General features: G+C 32.3%; 1 protein-coding gene across 1 annotated transcript in view; it reads left to right on the forward strand.

Annotated features, from left to right (window-relative positions):
• Positions 1-1,179: 1,179 nt before the first annotated feature.
• Positions 1,180-25,084, forward strand: part of LOC128983360 (atrial natriuretic peptide receptor 1-like) — a 282,494-nt gene continuing 258,589 nt past the window's right edge. Inside the window, exon 1 of the mRNA XM_054402630.1 lies at positions 1,180-1,228. The gene's annotated coding sequence lies outside the window, so the exon portion shown is untranslated. The remainder of the gene's footprint in view (positions 1,229-25,084) is intronic.

The following is a 25,084-nucleotide window of genomic DNA, read 5'->3' on the forward strand; positions in this document are numbered from 1 at the left end:
AAGGACGGGTGTCATCAGATCTCTAGCAAGCACGCTTGTAAGTTGATGTTTGTTATGCGCAGGTACGAGTGGGAGAAAGTGATGCTAGTGTATGAGAAGGACGGGTGTCGTCAGATCTCTAGCAAGCACACTTGTAAGTTGATGTTTGTTATGCGCAGGTACGAGTGGGAGAAAGTGATGCTAGTGTATGAGAAGGACGGGTGTCGTCAGATCTCTGGCAAGCACACTTGTAAGTTGATGTTGGTTATGCGCAGGTACGAGTGGGAGAAAGTGATGCAAGTGTATGAGAATGTCGGTTGTCGTCAGATCTCTGGCAAGCACACTTGTATGTTGATGTTTGTTATGCGCAGGTACGAGTGGGAGAAAGTGATGCTAGTGTATGAGAAGGCCGGTTGTCGTCAGATCTCTGGCAAGCACACTTGTATGTTGATGTTTGTTATGCGCAGGTACGAGTGGGAGAAAGTGATGCTAGTGTATGAGAAGGCCGGTTGTCGTCAGATCTCTGGCAAGCACACTTGTATGTTGATGTTTGTTATGCGCAGGTACGAGTGGGAGAAAGTGATGCTAGTGTATGAGAAGGCCGGTTGTCGTCAGATCTCTGGCAAGCACACTTGTAAATTGATGTTTGTTATGCGCAGGTACGAGTGGGAGAAAGTGATGCTAGTGTATGAGAAGGCCGGTTGTCGTCAGATCTCTGGCAAGCACACTTGTATGTTGATGTTTGTTATGCGCAGGTACGAGTGGGAGAAAGTGATGCAAGTGTATGAGAATGTCGGTTGTCGTCAGATCTCTGGCAAGCACACTTGTATGTTGATGTTTGTTATGCGCAGGTACGAGTGGGAGAAAGTGATGCTAGTGTATGAGAAGGCCGGTTGTCGTCAGATCTCTGGCAAGCACACTTGTAAATTGATGTTTGTTATGCGCAGGTACGAGTGGGAGAAAGTGATGCAAGTGTATGAGAAGGACGGTTGTCGTCAGATTTCTGGCAAGCACACTTGTAAGTTGATGTTTGTTATACGCAGGTACGAGTGGGAGAAGGTGATGCTAGTGTATGAAAAGGACGGTTGTCGTCAGATCTCTGGCAAGCACACTTGTAAGTTGATGATGGAGACATTGGTGGAGTTCCTCAAGCGAGAAGGCTTGCACTATGGATCGTACGACCTGGAGAAGAACGCTGCCGATGGTCTGTCCAGCAACCTACGCCGAGAGCTGGGGTACCAGTATAACAGTGAGTATCCATCTTCATGTCAACTTTGTGTCGAATTAAATAAATAAACGATTTAAGCGTTTACCACAATATGGTCTTATTAGTTTTTTTTTTAATGTTTACAGCCCTATTTATAATGGTGAGTTGTCAAATTACTTATGGAAAGCTGAATATTCTATGTGGTTTTAGAGATTTACTTTTAACAAGTTCACACTTTTCCCTTATAAAGGAATTCCTCAACCCTTTCCCTCTTGAATTAACTTTCAGAGGGTCTGATAATACTTAACACAAATAGCCATTTCCGAAGAAATCTTTTTAAATAATAACAATGCTTTTTTTACTATTACGGGTCACTACAGTACAGTTTATAGTAGTTATTTTTGTAACTAAAGCGAAGTGGCACTTTTCCGCACATGAGAGAAAATGTTTACGCACGAGCCGCAGGTGACCGTGGAAAGATTCTCGAATGCAGAAAATGTAATTTGCACTTGCGTTAAACATTATATTTTTTCTACAGCTACTAAAAAGAATATAAATTATTAGTCTTTAAAACACTATACAACACTATAGTTGTAGTATCTGTGTTGCCAAATTATTTTCAAGCGTACACGTATTAGGAGCCGAATAAAAGCACACATTTTTTGTATTATTTGGTTGTAATACTATAGTGCGTTAAAACAAATGAGTGTGGGAAAAAAAATAAGTGTGGCAAAAAAATAGTGCGGCAAAAGTAAGTAAATGCATCAATTTGCAACAGCCAAAACAGTACAAGCAATTTAAATTTGAACTGTAAATAGAAGGCCTTACCTAAAAAATTCAATCAGTTTTGGAAATTTCCTAGCTGTAAAAAATAAAATTTTCCAATGTCTTTTTTAATTTGAAAGAATTCGTTTTTGTAGCGTAGCGAAGACTAAGTTCAAAACACGAGTGAAAGTGGGCCATTACATATTCTCGACCACATTCAAAATCTCTTACATAAAATACATGGTCTCAAATATGTAATGACTCAAATTCTACTCTCGTTATGAAATATAATTAAACTGTTATTGAATTATATCAATCATTGATATCAATCAATAACAGTTTAAGTATAGTGACAGTTTAAGATATTGTGAGTGTAATTATTCATGTATGACGCATTTGAAGTATTAATAAATTATTATAGTTGTGTTCTTTAATGCTGGTCAAAATATAAATAAAAACAAATAATAATTATTTATAATGCATATAGTAATTATATGTATATTGGTTTTTGTAGTGGTTTATATTTGTATGGTGTAGTAATTAAATCTGCTTTTAAAACCAAGTAATCAATTTAAAAATGTAATTTTATTTTATTACCAACTGCAAGCAACAAAAGACGTTCGGTGTCCACTCACCCCAGAACTCCCCCGCTCTCTGGAACGGAATTTCACTTTAAGAATTATATTGAGGACCGACATCTCTTTCTCATAATTGTTATTTTAGAAAATAGCGATGAAAAATATTCAATTTTTCTGAGAATCTCCGTTTACAGAGGGTAAATAAACATTTTAAATATCCCAATTACGATGTTATCAATCGAAGATTGTATGCGTGTTTGATAAAGTCTAATATTTAAAATCTATCTTAGTTTGTAGTTGGAAATGCCAGGGTAAAAGTTAGCTAGATTGCTAGGGAATGATATTTTTTCAAACAATTAATGTTTTTTATATAAACAGGGTAAACAAAACAATTGATACTCAACTCAGTGGAAGATGATAAATTAATCAGTTTTTTAATTTGTGTTTTGTGGTTCGGTATGAACTATTTATATCACAAAACTATTTCTCCATAGCTTATGTACACAAAATGACATGACATGTTTATTCAAATATATGTACGAGCTGCGTTTTCTACATCAGTGATATTAAAAGTTAGACTTTTTTATGACAACTATGTAACCATATTTAATTTATTTGTTTTGCATAAAACACTCTACTCTTACATTATTAGCTTTTCCTCGGAAACAAGTCTTAACGCTCCCTTGTTACGTTAAACATCTATGATTTACACTATTAGACTACAAACATAAGTGACAATACTCATCTAGGTATTTACTTAAATACATAAGGTTGAATTACTTCAGTTCGCAACGATTTTGCACGGTGTTATACCAAAGCTAATGCCAATATTACAAGCCACATAGGTTATGTTTTTATTTTTGATGATTGCCATGAACAGTTAGTTTACAACAGTAAATAATTTAAATGTATTACAATTTTAACGTGAGACAGTAACAATTAATCTTTTATGAAATTATGTAAGTTATTTCTACCCTTTTTATAAACCAGATTTAGAATGAGTGTAGTAACCAATTACATTCAAAACACAGCGTATTGTCTCAATGCATGCATTAAAGTCACTCTATTCCAGATATGTAAAGACGGGTTGAACACTCAAGGGACTCTCCGAGTCTGAGCAGTCTCTGATGCAATATCGATGCACTAACGAATCGCCGCTCAACGTATGGCGGGATCACATCTTGCGTACCAAATGCATTGTCAAGTGACACTTTTGTTCCCTTATTTCTCAAGATCTACATAAAAACTCCTATGTTATTCTGGTGTTTGCGTCGACTTACTGTTGTGATTATTACTTATACTCAAGCTTTAAACTGTAACTACCTATACTAAATTCAATTCTTGTCTATAAGCTGTTATGTCAGCTCACACAACTTACAGTAATAATGAAGCAGCCAGAGGAAGCTATGCGGAACTTGTAACAAACGCAAACTATGTGTTAGAAGGGTTTGACTTACTACATATCTTGTACGTGATGTGTCAACTCTGAGCTCAACGCGTTCCCAAGATCCCTTCAAACATTACCTGCAGGAAATAAAACACATACTGTTGCATGGTTAACACTTGGCTTGTTGGTGAATTCCAGATGAGAAGTAAAATTAATCATCTTCTCTAGTGATGAGACCACGTAACAAGTATATACAAAAATATTATCTTTTACTTAAAGTATGCATTCAATCGCTTAAAATATCATAATGCTCATATTCTACATATATAAAGGTTTAAATTTAAATCCCCTATGTATTAATAAACTATCTTTTAGTTATCTTTAATAAAATATGCATACTACTACAAATATACAACTCTAAAAACTGTAAAGGAATATATCAAGTAGCAGGGAAAAGCGGTGGTGTTAATTTGTGCTGCAGGTTGAAAATATTAAATCTACATTTGTATTCAGTGCTAACAATAATTTAGTAAAACACTGTGTAAACGTGTTTTTTTCAAATGTATACTAAAACCATAATTAATTGATATTAATTAAATACAAATTAAAATATTTCATATGTACTGTGAATAATTTAACGTAGGCCTATGCTGTAATCATTCAGAACAGCTCTGGTAATATATTTATTACGTACTAGCCGTTGTACCCGTGCTTTGCAACGGGAAGAGGGCACGAAATAGTAGCATTTTGATCTGTACATCTGGTGTATAAAAAAGTTACACAACGCTTTTAGAAACAAAGTCTACCTTTTGGCCTTTTCATCTGGCAAGTAGTGTAAACCGCTATTTTGGTTTTGATTAATTCTTAATCTTGTGTAGGCTGATATGTGAAAATCATAGCAAATTTTAAAACAACATTTCCATATAAATTGTTTATCTTCAACTCCCTTATGTACCGATCGTTTTCTTTATTGTTGGCGTTTTAAATTTCAATCTTGAAGTTGCGAAACTGTTAATTATTAAATTTAGATGAAAAATGTTTAGGTCAATATTCTTTAAAATAAACCACAAATCCTTCCATCTTTACTCACAATAAATCATTAGCAAAACTAACATAAACTGTTATAAACTTTAGAAATATTGTTGTGCCTTATCAATAGTCTTTATCAAATCAATAGTGTTATCAATAGTGTTTATTGTAGTCTAGAAAATATATACAAAATATTAAATAAACTATATCTATACTATAAATAGTTGTAAATTATTAATTTAGAATTAACGACGGCAGTCAACACTATTATGATTATCAACACATCAAGTACTAAAAAATATAATAGTAAATACAGTGTAATTGCATCTCGGATTCTACTCAACGAATTTTCAACGAACGACATAACATACAAACCAATTCATTATTCAGTTCTATAATCCATTGTCTTTTCATTTTTACACTTACCATTGATTAAGTAAATATATCAACAAATATTTAATTGATTTTAGAAACAAAAGAACACCGTGTACACCTTAATTTATCATATTTTTCATGGTTTAATTTAATCAGTGGCGTGCAAACCAGAAATAATAAATTTATTGAAATTCAATTAAGTAATTTGAACGGATAATTGTGTAAACTATGTGAGGATAAAATAAAAGTATTTTGTATTACCATTTAATAATTAAATATAGTTACTCATATACCTCAGACATTAGAACACAAAAATCAACAGCATACAATGTAGTTATTTATGATATTCTTTAGTTTAAATTAAGCTGAGGTGTAGCAAAACACAATACTAAACTAACCTAAATGTAAAAAGTGTCAATGAAAATATATCAATACAATTCTTTTCATAACTTAAATACTTAAAAAAATTAAAAACGAAGCCTGGGTTCCAGTTATTGTTTTTTTTATTCTATAATCATTGACATAGTTTAAAATAATACTCTATGATAAAGCTTTAGATTAAATAAACCTACCATATAGTTGTGTGAAATATTAAATTTAATTTCTTTGGATCAGATGTCTGAAATTTTTAAATAATCAATTTGGCAGTTCTTCTAGTTTGTATGTAATTGTTAAATTTAAACATTGTGATTGTTCTCATCACAGCCATGGAGACCAATCAATATTTATTTTTTTAATCTTCACCTCAGAACTTTTAATGCCAAAGGGGCAAAGCCTATGGTCAGTATCGAAGTGTGTATAGTCATATGACCATCCTTGGTATGGTGGCTATAATTTTGTATAATTTAAGCCCAGTCAGTTCAGTAGTTTTAACGTTAAATAGTACTGTAATACACATACCGACAGACACCATTAGATTTTTATATAATGGTATATATATAGATATTAATCAGTTTGTAATATAATAATTACACATATACTGTACTCGTATAAAAAGTTCAAATAATGTTTTTTACACTCACACTTTACTCACATAAGAGATTTCTACAATTATACACCAACACGAATATGGCACTTCTATAGGACATTTCTTTTACAGAACATTTAACAATACTAGTAAACAGTGGAATTATACTTTGCAATGATTTAAAACAGTATTTGCGGAACGTAGCAGCTAAATGTAAATCCATTTTCATGGGATGCATTGGTCATCACAATTGGATGAATTCATTGGCATTCATTCCACTGTTAGTGATAGGCCATGCGGAGTGATGCGGCAATTTGTACATTTTACTGTAATCATCATGTTTGGCAGCGAAGTCGACCATGTTATTGACCATGTTTAACGGTGATAAAACGAACATTTTTAGATCCGGATTGCTCCATTTAGTTGGTCTGGCAATTAAATTAATGTTGAATGTGTTTTTGCTCTAACAAAGATAACCGTATAACAACATTTTGTTAAAAGGAAAATGATAACAAAATTATATGAAATCAATAGACACATACCAACAATTAGACCACAATTAACAATTAGGTCCACAATCTAACACAATACGGGGAAATACCTATTTAGCCAATTAATTGACATCCTATACTATTATACAATTGAGTCGGTCTCTGTCTGGTGTTTTGTCTGTGCGGCTGTAACGACTAAAATACTAAACCGATACAGCCATCATTAAGCACAGAGCATATCTAGGAATGTCTTCCATGAGGCCTATTTCTTCCATAAGTTCCCCTTGGGCTACGCCCCATGGACGTCCAAAGTTCTGAGGCGAGGTTTTTAAACGTAAACATCGATTGGTCTCCATTTCAGTACGAGAAGAAACCTCATAAAGTTTACATTTGCGTTGGAATTTTAATGTAAACAACCAGAACTGCCAAATGCTTATTTCACAATTTCAGAAAGTTGGTCCAAACAAATTAAATAAAATATTTTTCTTCATTCTGCAGCAAAAACAGCAGGTTTTTTATGCATGCATTGCGGGTCTAAGGGATCATTTTTACTCTCTATGGTGTAAGCCCCTAGGAAATAAAAGTCAGTTGTTGTCAACTCAGTTGTAAATTTAGATTGTAAACAATAATTGCATGTATCAAAAGTATGTATCGATTCTTTAATTAATTGTAGTTAATTGTTGCCTTGTTGTAAATAGTTCAACATATCAATAGTATAATGTACACCATCACAATCGTAATATACGGAACGGTTGAATCACTTACTAAACTGCTGCTTGTTTCCATTAGCAAATTAAATTGAAAACAAGCTAGAAGTAGGTTTAAGAGGTTTTCTTTAAATTAAAACTATTTCAGTGTTGAAATATACTTTGTTTAAGTAATGGTTCAATATGACGAACAATTTAGTTCACCACTCGGGCAAAAAGTGTCTTTTGCATCCTCACTCATTCCGACCTTGGCTTCACCTCGATCGTAAAACTTTAGCTCGGGTCGAAAAAAATACACTTTAGGCCCCAAAACTATGTGGTACGTTTATTTAGTCCATAAATCTTTATTAACAAACAATCTTTGATAATAGAAAAAAAGAAGAAAAAAACTATTTCATAACCGATGCTGTATCAATCCAGGCTCTGCATGGTTATATAATTTAAGATCATATTAAATGTAATCATTGAGAGGCTAACATGTTTGAGATCGTTTAATAAAGATATGTTTGTTATTAAGGGACACCCGTTCGTCTAAACTTATCTTTTCGTTGTGAAGCACGGGTACAGCAGCTAGTTATTTTATAAAACATATCAAAGATTTATTACGACAATATCACTTTTCTAAAAGCCTACAGTAAATTAATTAACATTTAAAATTTGTTGTGTGTAATAATTTAAAGAGCATCATTTAAGGTCTTACATTTGGAGGATGAAAAAGTACGTAAATTGTGTGCTATTTATTATATTATTATTATCATTAAATTGTAATAATGAACTTTAAGGCAAGTGTTTAGTGCCAAAACCTCATACAGTAGTGAAACCTGGTTGTAATATACACAGAGTAAGGAGACCAGCTAGTGCTGCGACTGGCGGAAAAACATACAACTATTTAGCTCTAGTTCACACCGTTCCCGGAAGAGCGTAGGAGACACTATAAAATGCATGAACAAGGATAATAAATATTAGGTGTAGATTTCCTACTTATTAAATATAATATTTGTATCTTAAAAAGTGTTTGCCTTGTATTTAAATTATTATTATCCATTACTGTGAGTAATTACTGTCATAAAATTAAAATAACAGAGATAATAAATTAATTAGTACAATCCTTCTAATGGTGTTAAGATTAGTAATATATAATTACCTCATAGTAAGTTATTACTACGAGTTGAATTCAAACAAACTGTATCACAGGCTCTTACAGAATTGGAGTTATAACTGTGCATTTAATCAGGTTGTTGAAGCTGTTTTGAATTGCTGTTTTGAATTGTCTAACTAAGTAAACAAAAAAGAGGGATGTTTACAATTACTGTTTTGGGTTGAACTTTTCTAATCTTACATTTCTAACCTGGTGCAATTATTTTCAATACCGATCATTGATCAACCAGTTGATCCGTATAGCTTCAACTGTATCTAAAAACATCTAAAATATGTATCTTGAAGTACCAAAATGAACACTTAAGTAGGACTTGGAAAATTAGAAACCTACGACTCTAGTATACCTAAAATATTTGAAGAATCACTAATACTAATTTCTGATGTTTTCAATGAAGTATAGTTATTGAATATTCTCCTCGATTAAGAAGTTATGTTAACTGTCAAGAATGTACTGATAACCCATGTAGATGTTATTACAGATTGGTTATATGGTTAACTGTGTCAGCTGAGACGATGAGTACTGTAGGATTGTTTGGAGAATTGCCTGATTAAGTCACACTTATTTTGCTCAATATGTCGATGAATACAGTTTTGACACCATGCCACATATTCTGTTTCGCAAATACTATGTGTCTAGTGTTTCTACGAGTAGTATTCCTAGACCAACGTGTCTTACAAGCCTTGGTCATGTTTCCATTTAACACCTACGTTTTGTTACGGTGCATATAGTACTCGGTCCAATGACGGATGTAAAACTTGTCTTATACCTTAATTTAAAAACCCGAATAATTCGTGTTGTGATATTAATATTTGCCCCGTAGGGAGATAGAAAAGGAAACCGTTCAATTTACTTTTATATTATTATTTTTATAGCTTACTGCATGCCGATTAAGTCTCATCTCTAACTATCGATAAAACAAAAGGTCTATCTAACTTTAAGTATACAATATTCAATCTTTGCATTCTACACAGTTTATGTGGCCAAACATAATAAAAATATAATGAAAAAAAAACTTATCGTAGCCTAATTGTAAAAATACAGAATATCAACATTTTCAGAATAAAACCTCCTTCAAAATTAGTGGCAACGATTTCAAGGCCGGAAACCTTATTTAAATATAAAGGGTGTAATCATGATGTAGATGTATCTATGATAAATTTTTTTTCAATAAGCAAGGCAATGCCATGTGGTAAACTCTATATCAACTGTTTGTTTTGAACAATACCCTGTGTTCTCTCCCCAGAGCCTCACATAAAAATAGAATGGACGCAACCCTGCACTCTATGAAATGGTTGCAATGCTGCACGGTGGCTAAGTTGTATAGCCAAGTCATTTTTTTAATATTAAGATATATCTGAATCCTGGTGCAGTTCGAAGATTATTTTACCAACAGGGATCTCATTATTACTATTTTAGTCATACTGCAGCAAAAATCGCCGTTTTTAATGCATGCTTTGCCGGTCCAAAGTAGATCTTTTACTCCCTAGGGAATAAAAATCAGCGGTTGTAAACTTTGATTGTAAGCATACATGTATCGAAATAATGTATCAAATTTTTTTATCGGTCGTGGCTTATTGTTGCAATACTTACTGTCAATAGTTCGACATCAACAGTAATGGATACTAACAAACACAATCGTAATGGACGAAATAATAATCAATACACGTGCTTATTTGCATTAGAAAAATTTAAAACAAGTTAGAAGTCGTTTTAAGAGGTTACATTTTACATGAAAAGTGTTATAGTTTTCAAACTTAGTTTGTATGCCCATGTTGTAAATGGGGGGGGGGGTATGTTGTAAATGCCCATGATTATATTTATATTTTCCTTACCATTTTAATTCAATACGTTTATTTCCAAAGTAACTCCATTCACAAGAAGGTAAAAATGGTAAAAACAAAATATTTACTTTAAATGCCTACCTATTTCCCTTTAAATTGTCGTTAAATAGTTTCCGTCATGTGTAAATGTAAAAAATCGGTAAAACCACATGTGACTGTCTAACAGCCTATTTAGACAAACATTGAATTGACAATATACTAGTTAGTTAGCTGTTTGAAACTGTTTGATGTAACTACCATTTGCCAAGATAAATATTATTTTCACTACATTACTCTGAAATGATCTGCTTTCGGTACATGTTCATCACCTGCGAAATTTCATCATTACATTGTTTACTATGGAAAAGGAATGTTTACCATGCATAAGTAATTTTTACTTTCTTTTTTGGATTTTTCCGACGTAAACAACAGATTTGTTTTCATTTTTGAAGTTAGCCTCCGGATTACGTTGAATATATGAAATTGGTGTAAATTCGTAGTAATCCTAATTGTTGCTAGTGTCGCAATTAGTTTCGACTTTCTACAAAGTCTTCTTCAGGCGTCAAGGATGTCAAAAGGCTGGTCACTTCATATGAAGGTCGTCATTACACACAAAGACACTACCACAAACACTGACATTAAAATGGTAAAAGCGGCAATTTGAAAGAATGTGCACAAAAAGTTTCTGTTTTTACCATTTTAATGTCAGTTTTTCGTGTTTTTATGTACTTTGTGTGTAATGACAGCCTTCATATGAACTGACCACTCTTTTGATATCCTTGACACCTGAAGATGACTTTGTAGGAAGTCGAAACTAGTTGCGTCAATAGCAACAATTAGGATACGAAGCATATATACGATACTACGAAGCAGGTATTTACACCAATATCAAAGATTTGTTATTGTTTCGTCAACGGTTTCAATTTTCAACAACCAAAACTGTACAATCAAAGAAAATATTAACTTTTAATTGAAGTCATAACCTAAAGAATGCTATGAGTTTTGTAGTGTTCCTAACTGTAATATCCAATGTCTGTTTTAATTAAGAAAATAATTAGCTTTTTAGTCTAGCGATGAGTAACGTTCAAAACACAAGTGAGTGTTGGTCTATACATATTCTTGACCATTTAAAGTGCTCGATAAAGCTCGCACTTCAAACATGGTATTAAATATACAGTATAATGACTCCCTTTCTACTCTTTTGATGAAATATACCATTTTATAATAGGCTGCTGCAGCAAAAACAGCCGTTTTAATACATGCGTTGCGGGTCTAAAGTAGCCCTTTTACTCTCGTTTTGAGAGGTTATATATGAACAGTATTTTCGTTTTCTGACTTAGTTTGTTAAAAAATGTTGCAATATGACGATGACGAAAAGTATGCTTCATCCCATCAACAAAAAGTTTCAACCCTCACACATTTTCTGACCTCGGCTTCACCTCGAGTCACTTTGCTTTAAGCTCAAGTAATGAAATATACTACTGTATTACATTATTACGAAACTAATGGGTATAATGAATTATAATGTAAAAATAGGCATGAAATCGAATTTACACATTTCTAAAACCAAACTCATATTACACATTTATAATATAAATTATAAATGTATGTTATTGAAGTAAAAAAATATAAGATAAGAATTTTTTTACAAAAACACTAAAACAGGTTTTATCTATATCCTAACGTAGTTTACTTGATTAGTAAACAAATATTTTTTAATGTTAGAAGTGTAAACTTATCAGTGAAATTGTACATTTATAAAATGGTAATTGAATTACCTGCATCGAAAGCTCTGTCATGGCTGACATATTAGATAATGGATTGTTTTTATAAAGTACAAATAGTTACTTTTAGGCCTAATAAAGTGGCAGATACCGACTCGATTTGTAAAAGTTGAACTGCGTTTTAAGCGATACAGAAGTTTGTAAAGGAGTCTTCCTAATTCCCAGTTCCCTCATGTCGTTAAGCCTATAAGGACCCTCAATCCTGGGCTCTAGCCACCTTCCCACCCTTCAAAGCTTCACTTTAAAACTCTTTAATTAGGCGTTAACAAGTTGAACCGTGTTTAAATACGTTGATGTTTAGCAACCAACCATGAAATCGTTCATTGGATTATTTTGCAATAAAACGGCAATATACCCATTAACTCATAACAAAGTCAAACTTAAGACGTTTTTATGGTGAAGAAAAAAACCTATGGTTCCATAAAACCTATACGTTGCATCACATCAAAAACATACTATACTGCAATGTCTTTAGTCAATCATGAACAACAATGATACGAGCTATTGCTCGTAAATGGTATATTGTATAAGTAGGCAGGGTTGAATAGGCCCATTGGTCTAATAACAAAATCAATATGGTTTCTGAAAATTGTTTATTTAGTAAAACAACACTCACCTTAAGCTGCATTTGTGTATGTGTAATAAATTACATACGCATGACTTCGTTCACGATTATCAGGATTTTGGTGATTCACATGTAATAGTATAGGGCCTAAAGAGACTGTGACGATTGAGGTGAAGCCGATGTCGGAAAATTAGCTTGGCTAGAAAAAACACTTTTTGCCCGTGTGATGAACTATATTTTTCGTCATATTGCATCATTAATAAACAAACTAAGCTAGAAAACTAAATACTTTTTATGTAAAGATATCCTCTCAAAACGACTGCCAGTTTGCTTTAAATTCTGCTAATGTAAATAAATAAGCAGCTGTCCAGTAAATAAAGACAAACATAGGGGGGTTAACTTACAAACGGTCCGGTAAGTCTAAATTTTTTATATGTTGTCTAGGATGGTAAGTAGGCGTTTAAAATGAAAAATGCACAATTTTCCCCCTCCGCGCCCGCCGCCATATTGAAAAACCGAAAAGAAATCGGTACTTTCTAGAGATGTTCACCTATATCTACGTTTTGGTGCGTTTTAGCGAAAGACATGTCATGTCAATGTTGTAGACAATTAAATTTCCTATAATATAAGTATAACAATTTGGTTCTAAGACTTATGGATACGAAAATATTTAAATTAATTTTACAATGAAACGTCAAATCTGTTTGTTGTTTCGCCAAATCTCTATTAGTCCAAGCAAACTAAAAAAAACTTACACGGGGAACGTTAAAAAAATGCAAGAAAACGTTTTATGGTTTTATTTTGTAGTGTTGGGTCTGCAGAGTGACATACTAAAAGTTGCCAAAAATCGGTCCACAGGAAACCTCCGAAAATCTCGATTAAAAATGGCGGCTTTTTCCTACATTGGACAAATTTGAAAAAGATATACCACATGCATATTTTATTCAAAATTTCTTTTGGATATTGACTTGGAATGACCACCAAAGTTTATTGGGTGGGTAGTACTTCATTTTGATAGGGAACTCATATTTGGCCGCCATCTTGCATCCGCCATATTGGATATAAATTAAAACAATTAAATGTAATGATAACGTTGTGACACATCATTATAAACTAGATTTTTACGCTGATTTTAATGCCGAAATCCGTTATTAAATATTTGTTTACATTTTGAAGATATATTCAAACGAAAACTCTACCCCATACATTTCTGATGGACGTTTCGTACTTTGAAGGTTTTTAAAAACTGTTTTTCTTATATCTCATCGTAGTTATATATCGATACTTTTAGTATGTCACTCTGCAGACCCAACACTACGAAATAAAACCATAAAACGTTTTCTTGCAATTTCTTTAACGTTCCCTGTGTCAGTTTTTTTAGTTTGCTTGGACTAATAGAGATTTGGCTAAATAACAATGAATTTGACGTTTTATTGTAAAAAAGATGAAATATTTTCGTATCCATAAGTCTTAGAACCAAATTGTTATACTTATATTATAGGAAATTTAATTGTCTACAACATTGACATTATATATCTTTCGCTAAAACGCACCAAAACGGAGATATAGACGACAATCTCTAGAAAGTTCAGATTTTTCAATACGGCGGCGAGCGCGGAGGGGGGAGATTTGTGCATTTTTCATTTTAAACACCTACTTACCATCCTAGACAAAATGTAAAAAAATTAGACTTACCGGACCGTTTGTAAGTTAACATGCCTCTATTCACTGGACTATAAGTGATTCAATCATTTCGTCTATTACGATTGCGTTACAGTAAGTTAATTGTACAATTGACAAGAATGCAAATCCTTACCTAATTGACGAGTAGGACTAAAACCTTACCTAATAAATCAATCGATAAATAGTTCAGATCGTCATGATTGCCATGATTGAAATTTGTAACTGTTGTAACACCGCAGCTGACATTTGCTCCCTAGGGACTAAAAAGACCTTACACTTCCTAAGTAGTAAAAATGCTACTTTAGACCCGCAACACTGTATAAAAAACAACTGTTTTGCTGTAGTATGACGAAAATACTTTTAATAAAGATAGCCACTTGGACAAAAGTCCAAATTTTATGAAACATGTAAGATAAATCGAAAAACTTCCAGGGCCTTTGCATTATTATACTTGTGTGCTTACATCACTTCACGTATTGGACATCAAATCGTTTATTAAAATATCTTAATAGTATAGAAAACCCTCGATAAAAAGCCCTTTGACATCTTAATTACCCTTAATTACACGTTATTGCAAACCTTGATAAAAAGTCGTATTTGATAATACCCATTAAAGACTTGTTATCAAGGTTTTATTCCACATGCCAACAATGTCCGTTGGTTTGGATATTAATGCAAATAAGGCAAGTTTCCGTCGAGGGACAAGAAGTGTCGATGTTAGCATACAACAGTCGCGCGGGGACGGAAGAGGCAACTGAGAAAGCAGTGTCCCATAAATTAGCAATAAATAACTGAGTGGACGACATGTGAAATACCAAGTCACTACCCAACTGCAAAAGAGCTTTGTGCTAGCTTATTGTCAGGTCAACTGGGAAAAACGGAGTAAGGTTATTTGTCTATCTAAAGTCACTATGAGAAGGGACAACAGGTTAAATGACACATTAAGCAATATCTAGTCATTTAGCTTGTACCTCCATATGTGCCGTAAACCAATCAAAAACAACACTACATCTTATTTAAAGCTTGATAATAGCATAGTAATAGCACCTAGCGCAACTCTTTACTTAGGTAAATCCAATTTTGCTATCATTCATTAAATTAAAGTATGCAGAGATTGTTTCGTCAACGAAATATATGTCGATGTTAAATAAGTGGTTTTGTAATAGTTACATTGTCATAAGTCGTAGCTCACGGATGTTAGTTCTGGCAGGAATTGATATTATTGTAAAACACCATTGTTGAAGCTTGAGTATACAACAGTTATTGTGGTATTACAACAGTGGTATATTCTACTAAACCCACGCAAATGAATTAGCCAACAACACAATTGCCAAATAATAACTAATAACCTCATAAATATATTTTTTTTAACTGCGTGTGTATTTTAATTTTAATACACACTTAACTTAACGTACGGCTACCGATATACATATAGTGTTAACTTTTTGTCTGAAACCAACAGATTTGTTATTAAACACTAGCAAAACTTGTAAATACTCGTAATAACACATTAGTTAGAGCTCAGTAAATAGCTTCCATTCCGTAACGTTCCGCCACTTCAATTCAACGGAAAATACTTGAGCGAGATGCTCTTAATGGCTCTGGAACAATACTTCTCCAACAATAGCTTGCTATGTTTCGCTGTTACTTATTAATGTGCCAAATATTGTCTGCATGAAAACTCTGATTCATTCATTGTAATCCATAACTCACATTCATAATTTGCTTCAGAATTTCAGTAATAAAATGAGCGATTTTTTTGTCTACTTTACAAATTGCCATTTGAAAAATTAAGTCGAAATTTTAAAACTTTATAACATTCAAACAGTTTGAAAAATATGAAAATGTAATGCACATATGGTTTTCTACTTTGATGTTGTTATTCTTTCAGGTGAGTAAGGATCTTTGAGAGTGCGTTCATTGAGTAAGTAAACCACTTTTGTTACTTGTAGGAAAACTCGTTAGAAATTTCAACTGTAGCAAGTGTAATGCCATGAAGAATATTTTATTTTTACCTAGTATCAATATGCCAATACCCTTGTGGACATTAACACGTATAAAACACGTGACTGTGACGAATATGCATTCTGGCACTATCTACATCATACACTTTATGATCAGATAAAAAGCGACATTTCACACGAGCATTGTGCGCAGGACAATCTCTCCTAGCACGCAACATTTGTTACTGGTAGGTTACAGAACACGTATTAATCATTGTTCTAGCATAATCATTTAAACCTCTGGCCTAACCAAATCATAGCGCTTAGTTGAAGAATAATGTTGTTTATCTGTTTGTACTGGGTTAAATTACAATATTTTAACTCGAACGATCCAATAAAACATACGGTATTAAATTCAACGTGCTGAATGCAATACTCTAGGACCTAAACATAGTATCTGCACATCAGGTTGTTTCTTTAACAAGTGAGCTGTTGAGGTATATATACATAAACGTTATGTAATTTGATCGTGATCGGAAAAAGATAAACAAAACTAAATTATAACATTTTACTTTAGTATAGTTGCTGTTGGCATTGTATGTAGGTTGTATCCACCCTTTGGTAAAACATGAGACAAAGGTTTAGCAAGACAACAGAACGTGCAATGACGAATCTTTGTCCCGGGATTGGTTCCCATTGTAACTGATATCCTGATTAATAGACCACGTGACCAATGTGATGGCCAGGAATGTGTGATGGTCTTGTTTCACAATGAAACACAATTCATTTCCATCAGCTAAACAAACTTAACTTGTAAAGCTGTTAACAATGAAAACATAATAAAATATCCAATTTTCACGAACCCTACGTAATTTGTCTGACATGCAAGTACACAACAAGCCTAAGATATAGGGAAACCCTTTGATTGGCAGGTTTGTTTGAGATACTATTTCTCAACTTTATTTTAATCCACAAATTAAAGATCAAACTTCTATCGAACTCGCTGAATCTTTCCGCCAACTGATTTGAAAAGTAATACATTTAAACACTGATATTTTGATATCTATATTGTAATCTATTCTATCATATTACAATATAAGGGTATCCATCTGTAAGTTTGTTACTTAATCAAGTAAAAACTAATGAACTTAGGAAGATTAATACTTATATTATTGATAATGTTAATCCTCCTAGTACTGAACCGACTAGGCATTAATGTTAAAAAATACAGCTGCTATACCAAGGATCCGTTCAGGACTATTCATAATTCGATACTGACCAATGGCTTTGTCCCTTTGGCTTTCAAAGTTCTAAGGTGAGGATCTTAAAAGCAAATATTGATTAGTCTCCATGGCTGCAATGATAATGAATACTTACTTATATAATACTTATAATACTTATATTTTGCTATGACATTTTAATGTAAAAAGCAGAACTGTCAATTTTATTTCCAATACCATACAGTGGATTTGGCGAATTAAATATACGAGCTGTTGGCCCGTCCTACCTACGTACGGGAATTGAGCAGTCCATTAAAACTGTATATAGTTATATCAATATGTCTATTCCTAATTCAAGCTCAGTTTAAGCGGTTCAAAGTTTGTTGTAAAGAAAAAGCTACCAAGATTAATTAAAACTTCTGGTCGTTGTTACTTTCCCAACCTGTCCTCAAAAATTCTGGTAGTAAAACAATTTTCATAAGCTTTCTTTTGAAGTCTCGTGAGCCTCAAATCGTATAAAGCAATGGATATAGAATCTTACTTAATTTCTATAATCATTGACAAAATCGCAGAGTAAATAAACTAACCTAATAGTTCTTAGAATATTCTTATATTCAACCAGCTGTTAGTTATAACAAATTATATTGCACTAAAACAAACTAAAGATTTTATAGACTGTTGAAAAAGTAAATTAGAACATCTGTTATTTTAATTTTACTATGTATATTTAAATTATCTCTCATCCTCTTACCAAATAAATAAAAGTATCAATTATTAAAGCATAACACATAGTATAGAAAGTCAACCCTACGTATGTCATTTCATTTTCATCCAAATGCTGAATTTGTGTCAAAAACGCTGAATATTTACAGCTGTTACGTTAAGCAAATTGTATTATACCAAAAGCTAGAGTAGAATGTTAGCGTCGGCTGCTAAACTTTTTGAAATTTAAAACCTAATAAAAAAAACTAAAACCCTAAACTAAAATTATGGCATCGACATTCCCTAGTTCCCAAAATTATCTTTCTTTCAACGCAAAAATGATGAAAATCTGTCAAGTGGTTGATTCAAAAACGTGAAATAAAAAAAAAACCTGTTACGTTTTAATATACTGTATAGGCTAAGATTATTCAGCAAAGCTATAGGATTTATTTTTATATTTTAAGATGATCATAGCATTAATTAAAGAAACAAGCTAGATTCTGTATTAATTATCTATTAATCCGGTCCTGTCTCCAAGTTTTTAAAGCTAATATTATGTGAATTATTTTATTTGATAGACATTTATTTAGTAGGAATATATGGAAAGCAGTAGGAAAATTATTAAATTTACATAATTTTAATGATTTTAATGGGTTTTTTACAATTATAAAGTACTTACAGGTGTAAGTAGTTTTTTTTGTTAGGTTTTTAAATTGTACATTTATTATAAATGTACAATTTAAAAACCTAAAACTTATCAGATAATTGCCTTTGTTACATCTACTACTTACTTTACATTTTTCTTATAAATGTTGCTATTCAAATCAATACCAGGTTAAAATGTGTAATTAATTTTAAATTTATACCCACAAACATGACCTTACCAACCTTTATGCGACCACACATAGATAATTCAGTTATACAGTCACCTAAGAACCCCCATTCCTAACATGTTTGTCCCAATTTTTTAACTGATAATTCAACCATTGGAGATTGATAAATAAACGTCTAGCAGAGTACCCGCCCTTCCAACAGGATAAACGTGATGTAACGTGCTTAGTGCAGTTATACTCGTGAAAATATAGAAGCGTTCACTGAGTAAAAATCATCATAATCATCATAAAAAGGTAGTCTAAAAGTAAAATATAAATTAAGAGATTGTTAAACAATGCAAATGGTGTATATAATATTTCCTTAAATTTGTAAAAAATATGTGCCAGATGTACTTTTTTTGTAGGAAAAAACATCTATATTTTATGGCCTAATCCAAACACCTGTAAGTACTTTATAATTGTAAAAAACCCATTAAAATCATTAAAATTATGTAAATTTAATAATTTTCCTACTGCTTTCCATAAATTCCTACTAAATAAATGTCTATCAAATAAAATAATTCACATAATATTAGCTTTAAAAACTTGGAGACAGAACCGGATTAATAGATAATTAATACAGAATCTAGCTTGTTTCTTTAATTAATGCTATGATCATCTTAAAATATAAAAATAAATCCTATAGCTTTGCTGAATAATCTTAGCCTATATATTAAAACGTAACAGGTTTTTTTTTATTTCACGATTCTGAATCAACCACTTGACAGATTTTCATCATTTTTGCGTTGAAAGAAAGATAATTTTGGGAACTAGGGAATGTCGAAGCCATAATTTTAGTTTAGGGTTTTAGTTTTTTTTTATTAAGTTTAAAATTTTTAAAAGTTTAGCAGCCGACGCTAACATTCTACTCTAGCTTTTGGTATAATAAAATTTGCTTAACGTAACAGCTGTAAATATTCAGCGTTTTTGACACAAATTCAGCATTTGGATGAAAATGAAATGACATACGTAGGGTTGAATTTCTATACTATGTGTTATGCTTTAATAATTGATACTTTTATTTATTTGGTAAGAGGATGAGAGATAATTTAAATATACATAGTAAAATTAAAATAACAGATGTTCTAATTTACTTTTTCAACAGTCTATAAAATCTTTAGTTTGTTTTAGTGCAATATAATTTGTTATAACTAACAGCTGGTTGAATATAAGAATATTCTAAGAACTATTAGGTTAGTTTATTTACTCTGCGATTTTGTCAATGATTATAGAAATTAAGTAAGATTCTATATCCATTGCTTTATACGATTTGAGGCTCACGAGACTTCAAAAGAAAGCTTATGAAAATTGTTTTACTACCAGAATTTTTGAGGACAGGTTGGGAAAGTAACAACGACCAGAAGTTTTAATTAATCTTGGTAGCTTTTTCTTTACAACAAACTTTGAACCGCTTAAACTGAGCTTGAATTAGGAATAGACATATTGATATAACTATATACAGTTTTAATGGACTGCTCAATTCCCGTACGTAGGTAGGACGGGCCAACAGCTCGTATATTTAATTCGCCAAATCCACTGTATGGTATTGGAAATAAAATTTACAGTTCTGCTTTTTACATTAAAATGTCATAGCAAAATATAAGTATTATAAGTAAATTAACTATTGCATTAAATTAACAATTCGTCCTCAGCTAGAGTGTATTTCTTCCACTATTTGGTTTCAGGCAAAGATCAACGTAACATTTCACAAAAAACAATCAATACTAACTAAAGCTCAATACTACCTATCGAAATGCATCAAACACCCTTAAAAAGTTAGACTGGCCATTGGAGAACACCATGTAGGTTCACAATGTTTACATTTAACTATGATATTTTAATGTAAACAAGCAGAACTATTGTCAAATTTATTTTATTTTTAATACCGTAGAGTGGCTTTAGCAAATTAAAATATATTATCCAGCAAAACTATAGGATTTATTTTATTTTTAAGACGATCATGGCATTAATTAAAGAAACGAGGTAGATTATGTAGTCATTGTCCATTAATCTGGCTCTGTCTGAATAATACAACAATAATTATTGTATAATATAATGAGGCTATAAAATGTCAACTAATTTTGATTAAAATTACTGAGTTATGAATTTCTTTTACAAACACACATACACATGCTTTTATAGACAGTTTTGTAACAAGACCAGAGAAGTACTGATCCTTTGAGTTGTTGTGGGCCGAGATAACAGCCCTGACAGTGTTTAGATAAGGCACACTACATCAATCAACTAGATTAGGTTTGATCATAACATCACAGGCCCGAGTGTGAATAAACTAGCATAGAGTAACGGTGAGAGCAAGCCCCTCAAGGTAAAAAAAAAACAAAAAAAAATAATGCTTACACGTATATAACTAATTGATTGTAGCTAATTGTATTTCACCTTGTGACCAGAGAGTTACCTTTAATTGTAACCTGTGGCAAACATCTTTCAATAACAATACTACAATTTAATACCTTTGAGAAAACCTTTAGGAGGAAAACGTCATGATGATTGACGAATCTTTAAATGCGTGTTTTGGAGACATCTTGCAGCATAAACCTACTCATTTACCTTTGATTTTTACAATAAATTTTTAACGTATATAAATGTATAACAATAAATGTACTATTTAAACTGTTAAATGTGCACACTGATGAATCCTTGTATCTCAGATACAAATTTGGCCAATCATGTATTCGAAAAATCTATCGTAGTGAGTAGATGTTCCGACCATGCACTGTCAATCCATGTTTACATTTAAAAAATAGTTACACAATATAATATGATAAAAAATATGCTATTTTAATATGATAACACGTTAGAAAATGAAATGCTTTTATTTAGCCATAGATACAAATTTACTTTTATTAAGATTTTAGGCGTATCACACTTTAATAAGCAAGTTGAGCAAATGCTACTCAAAAAAGAAAATATATACATGTAAAGATGTTTAGCTGAATAACACATTTTTTATAGCTTAACTTCTATAATAGATTCATTTCGGTTGAACTGTTATGAAGAGTATATTGGATCTCACACCCGCGTATGAATTACAGACATACCCGTGCTATTAGACAGAAATATAGGTTAGAACGCATTAACGGAAATTACCTAAATATTGCTGTTTTAATAAAGCAGCTTTGATAAAGCTAAACTATGCAAAGACGTAATGAAACACCTGCAGACAAAGCCGGTTGAGGCCGCGTGGTCTGTTTCTGGTGGCAATCTTGACAAGTAAAGGCGAGCTGGGAGGTTTAATCTTGACATGCCCCGGGCATTAATGCCCGCAATAAGGTCGGAATGTCAGCCCATATCTCTGTCTTTGTTATAACATTCTACTCCTCTGATAAATACGTATGTTTTCGGGCTCAACCCTAAAACAATATATTTATTGTAATACTCAACTGTGGCGGAATCATACTTTTGAAATTTTGAAAAACTGTCATTTTGTACTATTGTACTACTAATATAAATATTAAACGCGTAAATACTTTAATACTTTCTTATTAAAAATAACTTAATATGGTCATAAAGTGTAAACATATGGATAAATATTATTATTATTAATTGTACTATCAATCGTTCAGTTTGGGGAGGAGCGTATTTAAGCCCAAAATAAGATGGGCATAAACTACTGTATATTGAAATGCCTCGTACAGTATTATTGACCAAGATTAGCTATTTCTATGTTAAATTCAATTAAACCAGAGTTCGCTATCTCTTCTCTATCCAAAATGCTAGCCAATATTACCATTACGAACCAATTTTACCATTGATTTTCCACAACATTTAACGGGCTACCATTTTGGATAGAGGTCTGGTTTTCACCATTCTTTAAGTTTTTGTAAACACTTCAAAATGAAGTGTCACTTGAAGGGAGTTTACATTCAAAATATTTGAGTTACCCCCCGAATCCCCCCTTTTGGGGGACACTCAAAAATTTCAAAATCATAAAATGAAACTTCCTGCTAAGATTGCACGACCTTTAAAAGGATATCTCTGTATATTTACTTGGAAAAATATAGGGTCTGGGCTTTTTATTCACCCTGTATCTATTGTACGGGTTGTGTTCGCCTTTTTTTATAACTTTTGCCTATAACTTATTATTCAAGACAGATCATCATAGGTTCAAGAGATTATTGTCCTACATGTTTTCAATCATTGAAAAAATCTTCGATTGTGTAATCTTCAACTGGATTAAACTGCAACTGGATTGTGCATGATTAAGAAAGTCATTAAACTGGAAAATTTCAATTTACTGCATACTTTTCAGAGAGGTTACTTCGATGTATTCAGTCTGCTTAGTGAAAACATATTTATAATATAGATGTATACAAATAAGGACTTGAACCCTAGATTTATATCTAAAGAGATATATTTATATTATTTTTTTAGAGAGCCTTTGACTGTTATTAAACTAACGAAAAGGGTTGTGCATGTTTACTAGTGCTACTTAGTAACAAAAACCTTTTAATTTATCTATATTCTCAAAGTGCACCGAACAGCAGCCTAAAAAATACTATTTAACATACCCAGATAGTTACAAAATGCTCAAACTCGGGTTGTGACATTTAAAATTCGGCTTATATTTCTCTTAACCAACAGAATATTCATCTGCAGAATAAGTTCATTACGCTTTAATCGTGTCTAATAACATCCAAACACAGAAACCTTGCCTAAACTGGTACCTATATTGACAAATTATTTGCAGTGGCCTATATTACGGACCGTGGCACTGGGTTGGCGAGACTATTGAAAATAACACTACACTTTGACTGTAAAAAATGGCACAAAGAGTAATTATTACCATTTAAGCAGCTACTGTCATGATAGAAAGATCATGTTGTTTTAAACTAGATCACATCATCCTTTATAAGATACGTTTATTACTACAATGCATGTAAACTATTATTTACATATCAGCCAATTTACAATTTTTTTATTCTTGGAAATGCAGCATTGCTATATTATTTGCATTATTTGTTGCCAATGAAGCCGCACGACCATATGAACGAGGAGGCCCCCAAACAGTTCAAGAATAAAAGCCAGTTTCACTACAAGTATATTCCACTACACCTAACATTCCGTAGAGAGATTATATTGACAACTTTATGTAACTGATAAGGCTGAGACAACTAACTGACCTCCCCCATGTCAAGGAATTCCAGCTTTAACAGTAACACCACAACCAATTTCTCAAAACTGTGCTAAAGGGTTATTCTTTGGTACAGAAGTACGATATGAACTGACGCAACGCGATGAAGGAAAAATCAAACTTACACTTTTCTGAAGTAGGGTTAAAAGTAAACGAATAAAGTAAAGAAATCAAGACTTTTAAATTCAGTACCTGGGGACAGAGCCATGGCAATACTTTGGTCGTGGAGTGTAGCGTCAGTCCATAGTGTTTTGTTTTGTTTGTGTTTAGTTGTATAGGTTGTAAATATAATTTAGTGTACTAACCCATTTTCTTTTCAGCATTTTTAACAAATTTCCCTATAGGGAATAAGCTATTACCGTAGGTGGTATGGTAAAACGTCAAAGGTAAAACTTAGGCCCGGGACCGATTTACCTTTTCATTTTGATGTCCTCATGGGCAAACACTATTCGTTCAAATTTGTATATACATATACTATAAAAATTTGGAAAAAACACTTTTTTATCCACCCCATTGCAGCAAACCTAAGTACTCGATACATCTAATTTTAATTGTAATATAAATATGTCCTGTTTATGGAAATATTTTTGGATGAATCCAATTAGATAAATTAAAATTCACTTAGTCTGCAGGTTTGCAGCGGAGGAGATATTTTTATTTTAAATTTTGTTGTAAATCTGTGTTTAATTATGTTTAATT

Source organism: Macrosteles quadrilineatus, unplaced genomic scaffold (genome assembly GCF_028750875.1).
Source record: "Macrosteles quadrilineatus isolate MER2022 unplaced genomic scaffold, UCM_ALF_1.0 Scaffold_1__1_contigs__length_201487025, whole genome shotgun sequence".
Taxonomy (NCBI): Eukaryota; Metazoa; Arthropoda; class Insecta; order Hemiptera; family Cicadellidae; genus Macrosteles; species Macrosteles quadrilineatus.